Here is a 20,530-nt window from a genome sequence, read left to right on the forward strand (position 1 = left end):
AATTTACAGATATTTATTTATAAATATAAATTGTTTTCCAAATTCATCACAATTTTAAAATCAATGTTCTTCCAATGAGTTCAGTGGTTCTCAAATAGAAAAGAAACAACATGATCAATAAAATGCAATAATAAAATGGCCTATGAACTTTTAAAAGGGAGACGAAAACACTTTTTTATTTTTGGCTTCACAAATCTTACATCAAATCAACTCATACATAAAGTTAAAGTTCGTTATTAAATCAGTTCCAATTATACTTGGCCTATGAAGTTCACATTAATTTCAATACATTTAAATATATGACTAAATAACATGTTTTGATTTTGGTATTGTTTTGGGTCACCACTTGATATTCAATGTAAAAAATAAAAAAATAAAAACTACAAGAAAACTCAGGAAAAGAGCTTTGCAATATCATATTATCAAACGGAAAAGAGTATAAATTTACAGTTCTGACAGACACTGCTACGGATACACACTGTGAAGTTCAACATTCTAAAATCCTTCGAAAGAAAAGCAGATTAAACTGACGTTTATTAATATTGTATTTTGGACGCACAGTCCTGTGACCTGTCTGTCTGTTACATTCACACTGACCCCAATACCTTTAACCCTTTTAACCCTTTAGTATCAACACCAGCTGTCTGCTGGATTGAAATTTTCTCATTTAAAATTGCAATACCCATCTAGACTCCGGAAATTCACTGGATTCAGAGCTGTGATTTAATGTCCATATGAAAACAAAATTGACCTTACTTTTTTAAAACCGTCCCTTTGGAATTATAAGGTTCTATCTGATATTTTTGTCAAAATTGAGTTATTCACATAATCTTATTCTGCCTCAACGTATTTACATATTTATTTATGTGATAGATTTTATGTTGTGTACATTATGGGACTTTTTATTTAAAAAAAACAATAAGGTTCTATCTACACGGTCGAATGGAACACAAAAACTTTGAAGCTCAATTTCTCAAAACAACTCGGAATGCAGATAGAACCTTATAATTCCAAGGGGACGAAACATTTGTTACATTTGTCTCCTTGTACACAATTCATGGGAGTATGTTTTTCCAAGAAAAAAATAGTTTTTTTTAATCTTTAATCGTTACATAACTCCTTTAAAACGACATTCCTTTTCAGCTGATATCTAGATAAAGCAAAGAGGAAATCTCTGTAATTTATCAAAAGACATGGCACTGACATTTGGAGAAAGTAACACACCCCCAGAGGACATGCAGAGGAATTATTGCTTTTAAAATGTGGGTGTAATTAAAACAATTTAAAATGCAAATGTTCAATGACCAAAAACATTCCCAGCAGCACTGCACACTGCCATTACTGAACATGGCATGAACAGAGAAGGCCTGTCAGGCTAAATTTAGCATTGGGCAACAGACAAATGACAAGCTGTTTCATTATTAAAGAATGCTGATAAATTCTAAAACGAGGAAAAAGCAACATGAGTCTCTCAAAGCTTTGATAACCTGGCAAGTGATAGGGTGAACCTCATGAAAACGGCCAAAAATGGTCTAGAACTCTATTTCTATAATAAATTATACTTTGCACTAATTGTAAACACAAAAATGTTATTAGTAACATTTAGGAGACATTTAGACATTATTTTCATGACAATTATGCAAATGCCATAAATTCTCATTACCATAGTGCCATTAACAAGCTTTTAAAATATACAATGGTAAAATTTGTTGTATGGAATTTATTATTATTATCATAAAAAATAGTAACAAGAATAATAGTAGTAAGAATATTTCTTACAGAAGTCCAAAAGTAAAAATCATAACCTAATATCCACAGCTCATAGCCTAAACTCACATCTTAATAACTGAAAGAACATCAAATGTTACTGACATGAATTATTCCCTTCCTTCTGTGAATCCACGGTGGTTTTAAAAATTCAAATGCAAGAAAGAAGTCTGTTTGTCCTCCAAGACATACAACATTACTGTCTTCCCTATGATACAACAAATATCTGTTTGAGACCAGTTTACTTTGAAATGAATGGAAATATGCACCATCTTTGGAGGCATTATTACATTAGTTTAATAAACCACCAATAAACCAGCCTTATCCAAAACAAGAAAAGAAAGGGAAATAGAACATCTGAAAGCTCCCACCATCTCCTGCTGAGCTTCAGAGCCAGGCAAATGGCCAATCCTGTCCCCTCCAACGTCCTCTGTCCAGCTGCAGTTCCTGTACAGGTCATTGATTACCATTATGAACCAGTCCCCTGCTTTCAAACGCTTGCTCACATGCATCGTGCCTCCCAAACAACAGAGCACATCATCGCTATCATCCCCCACCGAAAAGAAACACTGACCCAATCTATTTAGACAGCTGCCTCTATAGCGGAGACTGTGACCACACTGGCCCGTCTATCATTTCCAACAGCCACAAAAGTTAAAACGAGGCCCTGTCTGCCCAGGGTTTGATAGGCCAGAAAATATAAAGGGAATATTTTAACTAAAGGTTTTTTTTTTCTTCTCTTTTTAGAAATAACAACTTTCTGACAGGCATGACTCAAAGCAGTTTTTTTCCTCAATCAGAATAAGCAGCTTACATGAACACTCTTGTTTGATGTCAGGTGATAAATCTACAACATTTTGATTGTTTTCTCGGAAAACAGATTTAGTTAGTCGAATGTTACTTGAATTTAGACTACCTCAGTCTTTGCTGGATGATTGACAGGAAAAGCAGTCTTTTTTGAGACATGGGTTTTGAAGTGTGGTATGAAACGGATCAAAACAATGCTGGAAAGGAGGTCAATGCACTCACAGAGTCTGTCTCCCTCTGTCCAAACCACATACAAAAAGGCCCAAAAGTCCAAAAAATCTGGAATTTAAAATCTTATTTAAACCTCCAAATAAACAAAGTTTAAAGTTTTTAAATGAAGAAACATTTAAGATTCACTAATCAACTAATCTCGGCCAGAAGCTGCAAAAGAAGCTCTCTGGATCTTGAATCATGATAAATAATATAAACATTCAATTTAGCACAAACTTTTGGAGATCAAGAACTGCTGTCATTAAAGGGTTAGGTATTAAAGTTCAGTATTAAAGCAAATGAGGAAATACAATATCAGAAATTGTCAAATGTATTAAAAAAATAAATCTGGTCCTTACTGCGTGTTATTTTTCAAAGATTGAAATACTGAAAAATTTTACTCCATTTCTGCAGTAAACTGAGACCTTAAGTCCAAATCAATTCTACAAGGTTACACTATTGCTTCCTGTTCTGTCCACTTTTGCTTGCTCCTGGGTTTTACTGAAAAAACTCAAAACAAAAGGATGACTTTGACAGAAGGACTGAGTAAACTGAGCCCTGCCATTTCAGCAGGGTAACCGTGGTGAGCAGACACCTAGTAAAACCAGAAAGTTTTGTCAACAGCCTCAGTGAACACCCAACATGGGCACAACCCTGTCAGATGCTGTCAAAGCTTTCCAGGCTCTTTCGCTTCAGCCCTGAGCTCTCCTACATTACCCATTCCTGAGATGCTGCCGGGAGGTCCTGTGTTCTCATTTCCCTTTCCTTGTTAGGAGTAAGGATGGAGTCTCTTTGGCGCTTATGCATTCCAGTGCTAGAGGCACTATAACAAGAGCCAGGAGCCGATGTGCCCTAATGCCTCACATGCCACGAACACTTCTGGATTTATTCCAAGCGACGGCATGCAGGAAACCTACAATACTATTTCACACGGATATTTCAACACAGAGTTCATTTGCACGGTCTAAAATCCATAAGACAAACATGGATAAATAAAAGTGTTTAACTTGCAAATGTTCTTAAAAAAAATTATAATAACTAATTATATATTTTTATAGAAAACAATAGTTAAACATGATTAGATAGATACTTCGGCGTCTGGCTGATTTATTTGCTACTTCACTGTATTCTACATATCTTTCCAGCAAATATAAAACTTCATTGCTAGAAAATAAAAATAGCTTATTCTCATGTGGCAAGCAGAACGATGACTAGATATATCATATCTAGCTGTCTAAATTTAAATAAAAATATAGTTTTTATTATAAATAAAATATTTCAATTATATATATGCTGCAAACTATACGTGAGGATGTGAATGTGGGAAAGAGGGGAAAAGGAACAGACCCAATGAGAGATTGGCAAAGGACAATAAACAAACAAAGGGCAGGTCTCACACCCTCACAGGGAGTGTGGGCACGAGTTGAAAGGTTGGCTCCCAGGGGGTGCACTGAGGGGCTTTCTGAAAGGAATACAGCAACTGACCTTTACCATTTGGGTTAATATAATTTCCAGGTGTTTACCAAACGAACGTGGCCCTCCAACAGTGAGCAAACAGGCAAGGAACGGCCCGTGAGAAAGGGCTGTGGTTTAGCATTGGGTCAGTGTTCTGGCTTGAAGACAATAACCCACATTTCCTTCGTTTACAGTATGATACAGCCCAGACATGACTACTTCCTAAGTATTCTGCAAAGCGATATGACCTTTACTTGGCAAGATTTATGCAGGAATGCAGGCTTGTGTGCCAGAACTTGTCAAGATCTTGTCATTTTCACTGCCAGAACTTTAACAAGGAAAACCCATCATTTTATGCTAAAAGCTCACAGCTTGACTGTTTCTACTCCTCCTAATTTAGGCGGAAAAAAGGCCCTCGATAAGTCAAAGTGTGAGAAAACACTGTTTTTTCCCACTCGCTTTCATGACTTCAGACTCAGCTTTTGGCTTAGGCTGACCTGGATAACGTGTATCAGCTGTTAAAATGAGTCAGACGGCCCGTCAGCATCTGCTACACTAGAAACAACTGCTTGTGTTAGAGTTTATGGGAGACGATCACACTAATCTGTTAATCACACTAACTGCGAACACAGAATTTCTTGTATTCACTATCGCTCTTATCAATAACATCTGTAATCACCCTTGTTTAGACAAATTTCCCCTCATTCTCAGATGCGACAGAAGTGGAAGAGACAGGAGAGCATTATCATCGAGATATTTTGCCTCACAGCCAGTTGATTCAAACATGAGCGATGCCCACCTCCTCCTCCAAACCCCATTTTTCCTCAATCACTCTAGGCCTGAAACATACTCTATGCAAGCAAGTGAACACAAGTGATTTTAGCTAAATGTGTCAGCAATTCATAACGCAAACCAGTACGATTTCTCAACAAAGCCAGAGGGGGCGTTTTACCGTAAACGGTTTTCTTAAAGCAACAGTTTGAAGAAAAACTTGCTTAGCAAGATAAAGTTAATTTAACTGTCAGCATATTTCAAGCTAGCTATCTGAGTAATAACATAGGTGGCAGGTATAAACTGACAAATATATGTCACAATAGGGAAGAAAAAAACAATTTCTGCTGACTTTAAGTAGGGGTTGACAAAGTGCGTTAGTGGCAGCAAATGGAACCACTACTGGTGATGAAAATACATAAGACTACTCACTATGTAATTACAGTAAATTAGACACAAATTAGTGTATTAGTACATTAAAATTACAGAAATTATATTAACACAAATTTATACCAAATTTACTCTAATTCCATTTTTCTCTTTGTAAACATCAATAAATAAACACCATCCAAACCCTGCTGGTATTTACAGAATCTGGAAAGGCAAAGCTTAAAAAAAAGGCAAGCTAAATTCCAAAATTTCAAGCTAAAACTTATGTTAATTAGCCATGTGGATATGATTATCAATCCCAACAAACTAAAAAAAAAAAATAGTGAAATATCAGCCTGTGCCATTATGTACAACAAGCCAGCCACTTGCAATGCACAGCCCAAGCATTTTCACACTTGCGTAGTAAGTATGCTTTTGGCACACACATTCACGGTTTTACAAGGAACCCAACTATTCTGGCTAATGAGCTGTGTTAAGGATAAGTTATCCTAATTTTAACCCATTTAACGTCTTCCATATGACACATCAACCGCAAACGAGACCAATCTTCTGCGTAATGGAACCTTAAACAAGGCCATGAGGTAAATTAACCTCCAACCCTTCAGTCCTTTAAATACCAGAAATCTTGGCCTAGGCCCAAGAGGGCTTACTTGAACAATGCTCATCAGCTAGCAGCTAAAAAAAAAAGTAGAGTTAAGAGTTTATGTAAGCCTTTTGTAAGGACACAGATCCTTCTTTTCACACTCATCAATGAGGGTTTAGGACTGGCATAAAGGGCGATTCGGCCTAGTGCCTCGTTTAATTAAAATCTGAATAAAGCAAAAGCTCGCTCAGTTCGTGTACAGCTGCAGGGCGAAAGACAAACATGCTGAAAGTCTGACAGGAGTTTCGATTTCTGCGGTTCACCTGCTGACAACACTAAAAGGGTAAAAGCACATTCACGGGACACGACCAGACACAAATAAACATGTAGGGACTGGTTGTTTCACACATGCACGGCAAGTTTCGACAGCAATCGATGACACAACTCTAAATCTCGGCTTCTTTAAGGTAAGGGGAAACATGCAGAGGGTCTTTCACAGAACTGACTACAGAGTGGAAACACACTGCCTCGTTTCTGCCATTCAAGTCGTTCCACTATGGCTTGGACAGCAGCAGGCATCTTTGTGGAAGCAGGACTGCTTTGTCCCACCCAAGCTGAACTAATTTCTTCTCGCGCTCAAGCGGCAACCTTCACTCACCGGGAGTTTCTGACGACATGCTGCACTTGAAAGAGCGGCTGAAAGGGCCTGTATGAGAGAAATCGAAGCAGCAGGTAGCTTTGGGTGTTGGAGAATTCTGTCTGTCTGAATTGAGGCCGGTCATTCCAGACAGCATGTGGTCCTCACCGCGGAGCTCGAGTCGAGAGTGGGAGAGCTTTTTGAGTTTAACAAGCACCATCTGGCATTCTGAGCTCCTCACAGCAGCCGAACACACACACACACACAGACACACACACACCCCCAACACCCTGCTGCACCATCCCCGCCAAATACCTTAACCAGCATACACACACTCACTGCTGAATAAAAGACCTGGGCTCCTCGGGCTTATTAAAAATATGACCTTTAACCAGCATCCCTTAGAATTGTGCTTCTCAACTGGTTTTACAAAGCCAGATTTTACACCGAACATCAAATGATTTTTACAGTAATTAGCAAAACTACCTTGTTGGCTAACTTCTATTAAATAAAATATTTATTTGCACCCTTCAGACTAAAACATTTAAAAAAGATGAATTATTGTTTTAGTCTGAGTGCAATCAAACTTTTAAGGCGCATATAAATGTACTTCGTAACATTATAAATAATGTTTCTATTTACTTGCAGTTTATTTCCCAATCATTTGCTTATTTGCACTGGCACAAAAAAATTCAAGCCAAAATACAGAAGATTTAATTGGATGAAAGAGCTCTGACATAAACAACAAAGGACATGTCAACTGTTTTATATTTACATTTTAATTAGCATATGTATTGCAGCCATCATAACAGTTAGCTTTTTTTTTTTTTTTTTTGCATCAGTGTTTTTCCCCCACAACATCATAAGAACAAACATGAAACCTACTTCTGGATCATGAATGCTATCCAGAATTTTTGACCTAGAACTTAAGAAAATACACAGTTGAATTTTAAGACGTGGTTTCTCTTAAATATATTAATTTAATATTAATATTTAAGTTCCTTTATTATTAAGCAGTGAAGATGTTTTGTTGAATTATTTTGAAAAAATAATAACATGATTATGCCAAACTATTACTATATAAATTTGTATAAATTTTTTATTTATATATATATATATATATATATATATATATATATATATTTATATATATGAAGGGTTCAGATGCAAAAGCCTCTAAATGCCATCTGAAATTTTCATCTAAAATTAGTATTTTTATCAAGCTCCTATGCTTAGGTTGAGTCATTTTACTTTAATGGCAATGTGCAGATCCTTTTCCAGGCTATTAAAGTGAAATAACTGAACATAAATATAGGAGCCTGATAAAAATCCAAATTTTAGATGAAAATTTCAGATGGCATTTAGAGGTTTTTGCATCTGAACTCTTCATATATATATATATATATATATATATATATATATATATACACACAAATATATATATATATATATATATATATATATACACACAAATATATATATATATATATATATATATATATATATATATAGTTTTTTTTTTCCAGTTGTATCTGAATAAATTATCATAAAACAAAATGATAATGGACTAGTTGGTTGATGGATGATTCGTTGGCCATTGCGAACCATTCCTAACATAAGCACTCTACTGCCCACTACATACACCATCACTCAATGCTTTCAGTAACTAAACACACAATCAAAATTCAGAGAAATAAAGAAAAACAGTGTAAACACCCCTTTCACTGCTGAAGGGCATCTATCCAACACAGTTAAATGTAATTATACTGCAACCATTCTCAACATTACAGAGCTCTCCATCTAACCTCAGAAAAGCCTGCTGAGAGTGATCCAGCACGTTACAAATGTCAAACACAAACAAGAGCAACTCGCCAAACAAATCCGCATTCTTCTCCACAGCCGTCACGGATACAAATTAAGCACACATTGGCAGTCATGTCAGGACCGATCAGCTCAGTCAGTAGGTTTGGATCAATTGTCCTCCGCCACATCCTTACTGCAGAAAAACAGCTGTAAATCCATCCATTTCGGCAGAAACGTCCTCAAGGCCTTGGCTTAACAAACCGACATTAAACACCCTGCCAACACCTGGAAACCACACCCAAAGATGTACCTGGCAATGTATTATTTCTCACAAACAGCGTTAGATTTACCTCAACCAATCAATACATTCTCAGTGTAGGCCGCAAACTTCACTGATATGGAAGATTGATGCTGGTTACTGATTAAGGCAATGTGTGTGTTGAAAACACGGTTAAGATAAAGAGAAAAGTGAAAAGATAAAAGTACTCATATATAGACAGAAAGAACAATTAAAAGAGAGCCAAACCTCATTTCCTCAACCCCCAACATTTCTCCAGACCCCTTTGCCCTCCAAACAAAAGTCCCTAACGAGCAGTGCCGCTGACTCAGATTAGCATTTCTATTAAAAAAAAAAAAGCGGTACCATGGAATGGTTATCGGACTGTCAGATAAACCCCTTTCCCCCACTTCTCTTGAACTCAACCTACCCCCCCAAACCTATTCAGTCCACCTGCATTGATGCAAAGACCCTCAAAGAGGCACAGAGTCCACAGCTGAGGGGTTTCTACATGCTTTTTATTCTACAATTCGGTTTTGGGGGTTATTGAGGGGTGAAAGAAAGAGAAGTTTTAAGAGTAACAGAGAGTACAGAGGTGGAATAATCCCATGTACCAGCCATATGCTGTGGCGCTGTGAACTCAAGACTACCTGTGGTGGCAGAGGGCGAGTGGAGGACAACAACAGTGAGACAAGCCCTGACAGAAATACTCACACACTCCATTTTAAAAGTCATATGCCATTTTTCGATTTAAAAATAATCGAAACAATCAAATCATGTCCTGGGCCACCTCTTCCAGCCGGGCCAGGGCTGGCTAAACGAACCAGGCCCCAATCGTGGCACTGAGCGCTCACACTAGTCAAACGAACCGGGTGCGGCTCAAAACACCTAGTGCGAGTACACCCTAAAAGTAACCTTAGTAAGTTAAGTATAAACATTGTAATAAAACGCTACTGTTTGTTTGAGAATCCCGCCCAGCACATCAACAGTGGCTCAACCAATGGTGCAAGTATGGGGGCGGGGATATCAGTAGTAACCAATAGTAAATGTAATGAGGTTTGTTCTTGTGCGTCAATCAAGTATGGTTGAGCTTCTGTTTATGTTCGCTGATCAATGAAAATATGCTAATAAAAGCCTAAACTAAATCTGTTCATATAAAGTTATCAGGTTTCTTCTGAAAAGTTGGAGTAAACCACTGAATTCACATGGATTCGTTTTTTTACAACCTCTTTATAAACTTTTTGAAGCGTCAAAGTGGTAGGTGCCTAGACTGTCAACAGTGGGACAGAAATGTCTCAGATTTTATTACAGATATCTTTATTTGTGTTCATGTTCAACATGAGGGTGAGTCATTTATAATAGAATTTTGGGTAAACTATCTCTTTAATAAATGTAAAAACTGCATGATATTAAAACATATCACATTCTCATATCTTACGACAGCTTTGGTTACAGCTTTGGATCTGTTGTCCAGAAGCCAAACTTCTTAGTAATAATATTTACTATACTGCATCTGTTTTCCTCTGTTTACAGGAAATGTGCTATACAAAGTTTGATTGATGGACCTATTAACACACACTGCAGTATCAGCTCTTTACATACACTCCAAAACACAGTTAAACATTGAACAGCTCAAACTTCCTGTCAGTATAGGCTGTGCGTCACTAAAAATGCATCTAAGCAGACAGTGACAATGGGAATGAACCTTTGGTGCAGCTGGACTGAACCCCCAAGCACACAGTGCCGGACAGTAATGCAGTGTGATCGAACCACTGCAACAAAAACCCAGGATACCTCGCCTCACTCTGCCTACAGCTGCCCCAAGTCTCCAGGGGAATATTTACACTTCACTCTGTCAGGCTAACCCAATCTGTTTATACAAGTCCAAATGTAAGGAAAGGACACACAGTCCAAACTTCCTTCTCCCTCTCGTTCTCTCTCTACCATGTCAACTGAATCAGTGGCACATCTGAAGCTTCCTCTGTGCATTGTGGTGAACTCTAGGTCTTCAGGGCCTTACCGCTTGTAAGGGTCTTTCTCTCTCTTCCAGGCTGCACTGTTCTGTTGAGGCTCTTTCTTTCTCTCGAACTCACTCGTCTTCATTCTCCCTGCACCTTGGCTAATGTGCTCATGGATCACTGCAGCCGGCTTTGTACATGCTCCACTGCAAAGTTTCCAACAGACAAGCCCAGAGCAAGTTAGACTAAGCGAACTGGAGCTACTGGATAAGTGAGTGCATTTCAAAATTTACATTTAATTCCAATGCTATTATTTGACTGGACACTTTTAATTTTGCAAGGACGCAAATTAAAATCCACAAAAATACAAGAGAAACTCAAATCAAATTAATAAGTATTTTTGTCTAATTTCCCAGTTAAAATATATAAAATGTACTTATATGAATTTATGGATGATAATTATAATTAATTATTATTATTATTATTACTTAAAGACTTTTTCTTAAATACTTTTTTACTTAAAGATTTTTTCAACCTGTATTAATAATAAACAAGTTAAAAACAATTGGGAAAATAAAACTAATACATATCTCTGGCTAGTCTTAGAATAGTTGGTTGTTGTGGTTTTCACTTATTTTGGAACTACTTTTGGTGGTGGTTGAAAAATGAAAATGAGTAGAAATATTGGGTATAAAATTATATGTAACAATAAATTCTTGTTTTTAATGCTGCAGTCAAGCTATTTTACTGGATATTATGTCATCATACTTCCCTTCATCTTGTTCCAAGCCCATTTCTGAATGACTAAGGCCTACTTACTAAACGAGTCACATGAACTACTTTAATGATCCAGATCTGTCAAAACTTGAAAAAATATTGAAAAAAACTGTGCATGATATTCTTCATAAATTTACCATTTGTGTTCCAAGGAAGTCATGCAGGTTTAGAATGACAAAGAGGTGAGTAACTGGTGACAGAACTTCAGTTCTTTTGGGTGAACTAATCTTTTAAATCACAGATAATCACTAACCTCAGTATGGTTAGTGAGTTGGTTATGCAATAGGGAGTTGAAAAGACAGTCCCCCCCACCCCCTATAAAGGTAAAGGTCAGTCAGTATGAGTCAAGGCTTGGAAGTAGCAGTGTGTTTAGTGTGAAAACTCCTCTCACAGCTGCTGTGTGATACTGTGGCCAAACGCCAGCGAGATGCCAAACACAGCAGCTTCCCAAACATGTTATTAGCCGTTTTCTGAAATGTGCACTTGCACAGTTTGTTGTTTTTAGTTAGGGGTTTGGGGTCTGTTTTATCCCGTTACCTAGCAACCTCTGATCTCATGCCTCTTTGATTGACAGCACATTTCCCTCTCGGCTGGGTTACTATGGTGGAGAAAGCGGGTTTGCCATCAAACCAAATAGAAAAGATAAAAGGCAAAGATGGCTAAAGATGGAAGAGAGTGTGTGTATAGATCTTAAATCCAAAAAAATCCAAAAAATCCAACATGAAAAGGCATTCAAAATCTCTAAAATTATTTCAGAGCAAAACAGGATATTAAATGAGGAAAATAAATACATTTATCAAGAAGGAATAATGGTAACAATTTGCAATAAAGTTCTACAGTATATGTAAATATTAAATAATGCAATTAATGCACAGTGCTTTTGTAGCATTTATTAAACTTGGTTCATTTTAATCTGAATTCCCTTCACCATCTGCATTTTATTTTCGGCAAATCAGTTTTAGCGAATGCAAACAACGTGATTATTAATCATGAACCCAACACGCAGAAAGACAGGAAAGCATGCAATCAACCTTATTTCATTTTTGTAAATTATTGTTGTCAAATAGAAAAAAAAAATTAATAGTTTTTTAAAAATTATGAGGCCGTTTGACCAACATGTCAAACAACCGATCAAAGTTCGTTTGCCACGTTTTCCATATCAAAAATCGAACAAAACCAGAATGAACTATTACAATCGATCATGGAAAATATTTTCCTTGCGCAGATCAGATGTGCAAAATGAGACCAGGAACTCAAATCCAATCCAAATTCAAGTTGATTTTAAAGGTCAACTTGAAATGAAAGTTTTCCTTAACCACACACACTTCTCACTGATCCTCAATCACAATCAATGGATGGACCTTTTACTTGTCCCACACTTGACAAGATTATCTACACAAACACACAGACTCTCTCTATATCGCTCTGAGGTATGTTTGTGTGCGTTTTCATTTATTGTAAGGTATTAAATGCGTTGATAGGAGCCCAAAGGCCTTCTGGATCTGCAGCAGACAGGATAAAACCCATGCACCCTGAGGAGAAACACAGCTGAGGCGCTTGTGTGTTTATGTCTGTTTATATAGTGTGAACTGCATACATCCGTGTTTAAAACGAAAACCCCGTCTGCAAAGGTGATTCTCTTTTTCTCTCTTGTACACAGATAATGAGTAATTCGTGAATAGCTGCTTTTATTAAAAGGAAAAGTTTATAGCTGCCTGTGGCCTCATAAAGCCCCAGTGATGAAGCGCAGGAGGGAGAGGCTGTGAATTATTCTCATTCCTTCTCTCTCTCGCTTGCTCTAATGGGCCTTTGCGTCTTTATCTTTGCCGTCAAGTTTATTAGAAAGCACTGTTTAAATTTAGTTTGGAATTGTACCATTCTGTATCAGGTAACACATTTAAAGTCTTTGTAGGGTAAGAAATCTCCCTTCCTCCACACAGAATATGAATAAACAGAGACAACGTTTATATTAAAGGTGACATTTCTGCGCCACTAGTAGCAGAAGTCTGACAAATAATAACCATTTCCACAAAAGGTTTCATGTGCAATACCTATCACACTTCTTATACTTTTAATTAACATATAACTAAAATACCTTTTAGTATTCACATTCGTTTACATAACTGTATCTTTACATAGATTATTTTTCTATTTACAATTAAAAGAAAGAAAAAAAATAAGGATGAACAAAATTATTACATACTTTTATAATATCAATAAGCAAGCCATGTGTATGTTGACTTGATTCATTAAATACAATACATTATGTAATCTTCTATCTAGTTTATTAATTTTATAAAGATGAGTAGTGTCATCTTGTTTTTTTTTGTTCCATTTGTAGTAAGAGTGCTATATTTAGCATGTTTAGCCCAGTGTTAATTTATTATTATTTATATACTACTAACTACAGTATTTATTCCTATTTTTTATTTACTTTTATTTTTGTCTCTATGCACTAAACTGGTGCAAGAGAGAATTTTATGATCATCATCATCAAAAAAGAAAAACCTATCTATCACCCATTAGCATGCTGTTGACCACCTCAGGCAATAATTTCAACATCTCCCTCAGTGTTTATAAACACACGAAACATGCGTTTACAGTAAGCACGCATTTATTGTCTGAGGTAATCATCGGCACTCCACAAATACGGCAAACAGACGCCAGGTCGCAATAAACCCGGAATATTCCTTCAGCATTCCTCCCTCCCCCCTCATTGAGGAGGAGAGAGATGGGCAACAGCTGCTCCTGAGGTAGAGGTGTGAATTCTTTGCCCCGGCACTCTAGGTCACATCAACAGATCTGAAACACTTGTGTCACTTGTATTAACGTAAACCCATCCATCGTTTACGGCTCTATCGTCTGCCCCTGTCTACACCGCCCAGCTATAGGCCAGAAACCTTCTGCTCATTGGTTCCCTTCCTGTTGTTCCTCCTAAATAAAGACATAAAAACCTGTCTGTTTTGGTTCCTTGCTGAGTCTATGTGCAGCTGTTGGGTGCTGCTTGCTCACTCTGCTGTGGAACGAGCACTCCAAGAGACACGGAGGGGGATGGAAACAGCTGTTTCTCATTCGCAATCAAATGTCAGTCAGACTCGAACACATTCCCTGTTTATTCTGCTGCACCACTGGCGAAGAAGTTACGTGTTTGGAAAAATAAAAAGAAAGAATAAAGGAGTCACTTTATGTAAGCAACTTGAATTTGTGCACTACCAAATGGAAATGCAAAAATAACTGGATTTTTAATAGAAATTACATGCAAGAAACTCAAAGGGACAGTTCTGGTAATATTTATTAACCCTCATGTCGATCTAAACCTAGTCTTTCTTTCATGTAACAAAAATTGAATAAAAACTAAACAAAAGTGACTGAAGACTGGGGCTGTCAAGCTTATGTATGACAAAAAAGCACCATTAAAGTATCATACAAATAGTCCATATAATCATCATTCATTGAAAATCTTCCCTTCCTCACAAAAATATATGATTTTGCTTCGGAACACTTACAAATCACATGGACCGGTTTTATGGTAATTTTGGAGACCAAGAACACACACAAAAAAAAGTTTTGAGGAACGTTGGGTTCCAAACAACATCAAATTTCCTTTATGTTCCACAGAAGAAAGAAAGTCATACAGGTTTGAAATGACATGAAGGTGAGTAAATGATGACAGATTTTATTTTTGTGCAAACTATCACTTTAAAATGACGAAAAGGGAGCTAAAATGAGAGCGAAAGATGAAGACAGAACAGATGAAGAGAGGAAGAAAAAGAGAAACCGACACAGGAACGGTCCTCTGGTCGTTGTGAAGTATTCCCATGGCTCTTTTCTTCACATTACAAACCACACTGGCTCTCTGAAATAAAACTGTCCTCACTTGGTTGCCCAGCTGTGCTTGCCTGTCTCTTTCTCTTTCCTTCTCTCCCTCCATCCATTCCTCACTCATGGTTCTCCTTGGCATTCAGGGAATAAACACAGCATGAATAAGATCTGTTCTTCCACATGGGAACAAAACCTCCAGGCCCAGTGAGCGACATCTCTGAAGACGGCTGACCTCTGACTTCTGAAATCCACTGAGAATAAGATCCGCTAATGATCTCATGAGCCTCCGTGCAGATGAAAGGCAAAACAGGGAAGAAGAGGAGGAGGAGGAGGAGGAGGAGGAGGAGAGGCAGAAACTGAATCTTATCGAGTGCCTGCATTTTACCAGCCAATTTGTTCAGGACTTTGTTGCATGTAAACAACAAAAACATCTAAGATGGGATTTTTCTGAATCCAATTTTGAACCATTTCAAACATACTAAAACATCTGATCCATCTCTAAACATACATGGGGTCAGTTATTATTTTGAGTTTTTAGGAAAGAAATGAATACTTTTATTCAGCAAGTCGCATTAAATTGTTCAAAAGTGAGAGTAAAGACATGTAAAGAGAAATCTGATCTTTTGAACATTATACTCTTCAAAGAATCCTTAAAAAAAATTATACTAATAAATTTTTCCATAAAAAATATGAGCACCAAATATGCATATCAGAATGATTTCTTAAGTAACATGACATTGCAGACTGAAGTAATGGCTGCTGAAAATTCAGCTGCAATTATAGAAATAAGTTACATTTTAAAATATATTAAAATAAAAAAATATATATATTTTAAATACCTTTTGTTTGATTGGTTAGAGTCGGGAGAGTAATTGTATACAGGCACAGTACAGGGTTTCAGACCTTTGTGTTCCCTCCAAAAATCTGTTTGGAAAGGACACAGAATGCATTCTTGGATAGATGGAGCACAACTGATGAAATTGAACAGGACAGATCACAGGGGTCTTGAGACATGGTTTTAAAAGCTGAACAATTTTTTACTTCCCACAGAATCTTAAAAATGCAACACACATGGTTAGAGGCACTGAAAAAGCAGATGTACATGTATTTTGGATGTAATTTAAAATATGACTGATATCTGGTATTTCCATGTTAAACTATATCTAAAACCTCATTTTTGAATCTGAACAAGATATGATTCAAGACATCACAGAAGACAAGGACTGGAATCATCACTTGCTGCTCAGGTAAGGTTAATGAGGGCACACAAATTCCTATGAGTGAATCATGCAGGAAATATGAGTGATGAATACATATATATATAAAATATAGTCGCACAGGAGGTGTTATTTAGTTAGAAGCTGCATGGGAAGCAAAAGCTCCAAAAGTGAGGTGCAACTTTGCTCCTCAACTGAACTGCATTATAAAAATGTGAATTAAATAAAAATAAAAGATAGAGAATATATAAAGTTTTGAATGATAAATTACAATATTAGTAAAATACAAAATAAAATAGAATATAAAAAAAATAAAAAAATAACAGAATTAATCATTACAAGAAAAGACATAACATTTTCTAACCGACTTGAAGCACACTTAAATAGCCCCAGCTGGGAATGAGTGATAAAGTAATGCCTGGTGTTTGAATGGGATGTATGAAGTCAGGCTGGGGTGAATGCTAAGTGTGTGTGTGTGTGTGTGTGCATCTATAGGCTCCAGTGAGCTGAAGCAGCACTCTGCTAGCTGAGTCAGAAAAAGGCATTAGACTCAAGTAAACACATTCACACCAAAACACACAACACATCAGTGCCCTGAAGTGAAACGTCTAACCGTAACAATAACCTCTTCCTCCTTCCAAGTACAAGAAACAATACACGTTCTCTCAAACATCAAAGCTCATTCAATACATAAAACAGGCCGAACTGGCTGAACTGCAGCGCCTGATTGGCTGCAAGCTCAGTGGCTCATTAGACCCTAAAAGCTGCACATTCATGCATATTCTAGCTGTCGAACTCTTCTCCTCTCAATCTCCATCTCACAACATGACCTAGTACAAAAAAACAATTAAACGAACCAAGCAGGTCTCGTGCACAGGCAAATACACTGCCGTCTGTACAAATGACACATCTGGCTCGTAAAAATCCCATCATTCCCGTGACCAAAGATTTTATAGAAATAATTGTGTTATTGAAACATAGGCTAGTCAACTGAACTGATGGAAGACAATAAAAGAGTGAAGATTGTCGAACATGCAAAAGGTCGAAGACAACAGCTGCCCTTTCATGCCGATGTGAGATTGGTAGTGCTGTGTGACATACACAAAGAAGAAGGTGAACCAAGATCAGCATTAAAAAAAATCACAACACCTACAGAGGGTCCATGTTTTAAAATCAGAGCGATATACTACCCTGGATTCTCGTTTTCATTAGCAGAGAAAAGTCCTCAAATTCCATGAACTTAATCCCACAGTTACAGGAGAACATCTAGATCTGCATTTATTACTTCCTAGAATGAAAAAATAAAACCTAACAACAGGAAATCTCTCAAAAATGTAGGTAGATTTCTTTTACAACTTGTGAAAATTTTATCTTTTGTTTGTGAGTAGACAAAGCATGGCAGATCAACACTTCCTGAACATCTGTCATCACTTCACCATTTTGAAATGTTCAGCCAGAACGATCCGCATAACTGAAACTACTAATCTAGTGCGTTAGATGACATTTAGGTGTCCGAAAATGGATCAAGCGAGGTCTTTGATCACCCACAACCCTTTCCGACAAACACAGAGTTGTTATCTTTATTTTAATGTGAGGAGAGCTGACGGAAGAGTCTGGAGGCTGCACCTGCGTCTCAAGGCAACACGTGTTTTCTCCTCATCTTTTTTAATTGCCGACAGCCATTTCCTGCCACCATAATCACACCCATAATTTCCTGCACAAATGTCTCTAATTTTCTAGGTCATAGGAGCTTCCAGAAAATCATGAAGCCTAACATCTTATTTCAGTTGTAAAGGCGGAGAATGATGGGTGAGATTAAAAGTAAAAAGAGAAAACCTGTGGAAAAGAAAGGATCCATAGTGTTACTAGAAATTCCCATAGGATTCCTACTCGGGCATCACATTTGCTACAGTGGGAAGAAGGAATGCTGGGAGAGACACTAATCTGCTCTTCTTATCTGGAGGACAACAGGTCAACCATCTCACCCCCACCAAAAAACCCATGGAAACAACACATTGTCTGGGGTCTGGCCTATGGATCTGGGGGTATTACCCAACAGCAAGCACAGGTCATCAGGTTGTGAACCATTAACCTCTTTTGAGTTAATCCCTTTGTTTCTCCATGTTTATCTCTAAATGGTGCTACATATAGATTTTTCACAATTGGACGAATAATATGGCATTGCCCGATTTTACATGGGTCAGTGGTGCACATAATAAAGCATGCACAATAAAGTAATAAGTCACGAGGCATGCAAGATACAATGAGCCTAAAACACCCTTAACATTATCAATCCAGTGTAAACCAAAGTTTCAAATGGATTATTGCTTTCACAAATTGGTGGTAACAGCTCTTTGTTGCTAAATGTTTAAAATACAGCGACTCATACATAGATCATCCAATCAAAGTGTAAGGATCGATTTGAAAATACTAATAAAATTATAAATTGGTTTTAAATATAATATTAAGAGGTCTCTTCTATGACCTTCACTGGTTAAACCCTTGAGGCACCCAAACAAACTAGGAGGGCTTAAAGGTGACCTTGCTGACATTCAGCACAATGGCTGAAGCATACGCAACAGTATTCATTCCAAACCAATGTGGACACATCCATTGATGAGACGAGATCAATAAGACTGAAAAATAGGAAACCCTGGGGAAAGAGGCACATTGACCTCCAGAATAAACCTGTCCATCTGTCCCTGCTGAAGTGGCCAGTAGAAGGTCACAGGACGTCACCTTCACCACTATCTTCACCAAACCGGGGGCAAGAAAAGTTTTCTACAATTGTTATTTTAAAGGTAAAATTTGTGATTGTGAACAGTGGCACCGAAAAATAACTGAAAAACAATATATTTCCAAAAAGCTTTTTACTAGTATTTGCACCCTAAAATCATGCCACTGCTTTTCAGGCCACTTATTTAATCAACCAAAGATAAGAAAAAGAAAAAGAAAGAAAGAAAAGACAATGAACAGCAAAAATTAAGTTACCGCTCCACATTATACTGGGATAGAAAGTATTTACACATCTTAAAAAGAATGGACTTAGCCTTTAGTCCGAAAAAAGAGAAGTCTTTAAAAAGACTTTTAAAAGTGAATAGACTGGAGCATGTTGAGTTATTACCTTCTTAGACAAAATGGTTATGATTTATTAAAGGGCTGTGAGGGTTTGCTGTGTGTGCAGAATAGCAGCAGCTATACCACTGCCGCAACAAACAACAGCTGTTTCAGCCACAAATAGCCTTGCTGATTATGACCAACATATGTAAACTACATCTAGAAGTGCCATACTAAATCTCCACGGTACATATTTAGTACTCAGATGAGAGATATACTGTAGCAAGGACAGACTGTGATCATAGCGTAAGACTGCCTGAAACAGTCCTGTCCACAACAATGCAGCCAAAGACAGAGTCCCGAAATATGTGTATATAAAGTTCAATTAAAAGATTTTTAAAATTAAGAGTCCTGATTATTACATGCGTTTAATCGTCCTTGTACACGCATGACTGATAAACAACCCCACTGTCATGGGAATTATACATCCAGGCCTGGCAAGGAGAAAATAATAAGTAGGGCAAAAATAATAAGCTTTCCACTCGACTTGCATTGTGGAGGGGGCGCTGTCTAGCATACAATGCATTTAATCATTGCGCAAATACGCTAGAAGAAGCTAATGCCTAATGAGCCACAACAATGATGCAAAGTGAAGGAGACCGCTGTGCCATCCTCCACCTTGCAAGCGGTCTACTGTGCATCTTTACTATCCGTCAAAAAGACAATGATGAATTTGAGCAGAATCTGAATTAGGGCAAAAGAGCAGAGAAGTCAAGACAAGATAATGAAATGGTGAATCATGAATCATGAAGGGTAAACATTGCAAAACAGACTTCACAGGTACTGAGCAGCCTTTATCGCTTTCTTTGCTTTGGGACACGCCTCCATGACAACCGACACAGGTACAACACAGCCACTGTTCTCTGAACACTTGGCGGGAGCTGTTAACCTTATGCAAGGCCTTATTGTGCACATAATTCATTTTTTTCAGCTCCCCGT

At 37.4% G+C, this 20,530-nt stretch overlaps 1 protein-coding gene across 4 annotated transcripts in view; it reads right to left on the reverse strand.

Moving 5' to 3' along the window:
- LOC128022198 (signal-induced proliferation-associated 1-like protein 2) overlaps positions 1-20,530 on the reverse strand; it is a 63,686-nt gene that overhangs the window by 36,482 nt on the left and 6,674 nt on the right. For 2 of the 4 annotated variants that reach the window (XM_052609512.1, XM_052609514.1), the window contains exon 2: positions 10,721-10,864. The exons of 1 other annotated variant lie outside the window; for it this stretch is intronic. The gene's annotated coding sequence lies outside the window, so the exon portion shown is untranslated. Of the gene's footprint in view, positions 1-10,720; positions 10,865-16,096; positions 16,170-20,530 lie in introns of those variants that run through there. One more of the 4 variants, XM_052609513.1, reaches the window with a different exon arrangement.

This window comes from Carassius gibelio, chromosome A11 (assembly GCF_023724105.1).
Source record: "Carassius gibelio isolate Cgi1373 ecotype wild population from Czech Republic chromosome A11, carGib1.2-hapl.c, whole genome shotgun sequence".
Classification (NCBI taxonomy): Eukaryota; Metazoa; Chordata; class Actinopteri; order Cypriniformes; family Cyprinidae; genus Carassius; species Carassius gibelio.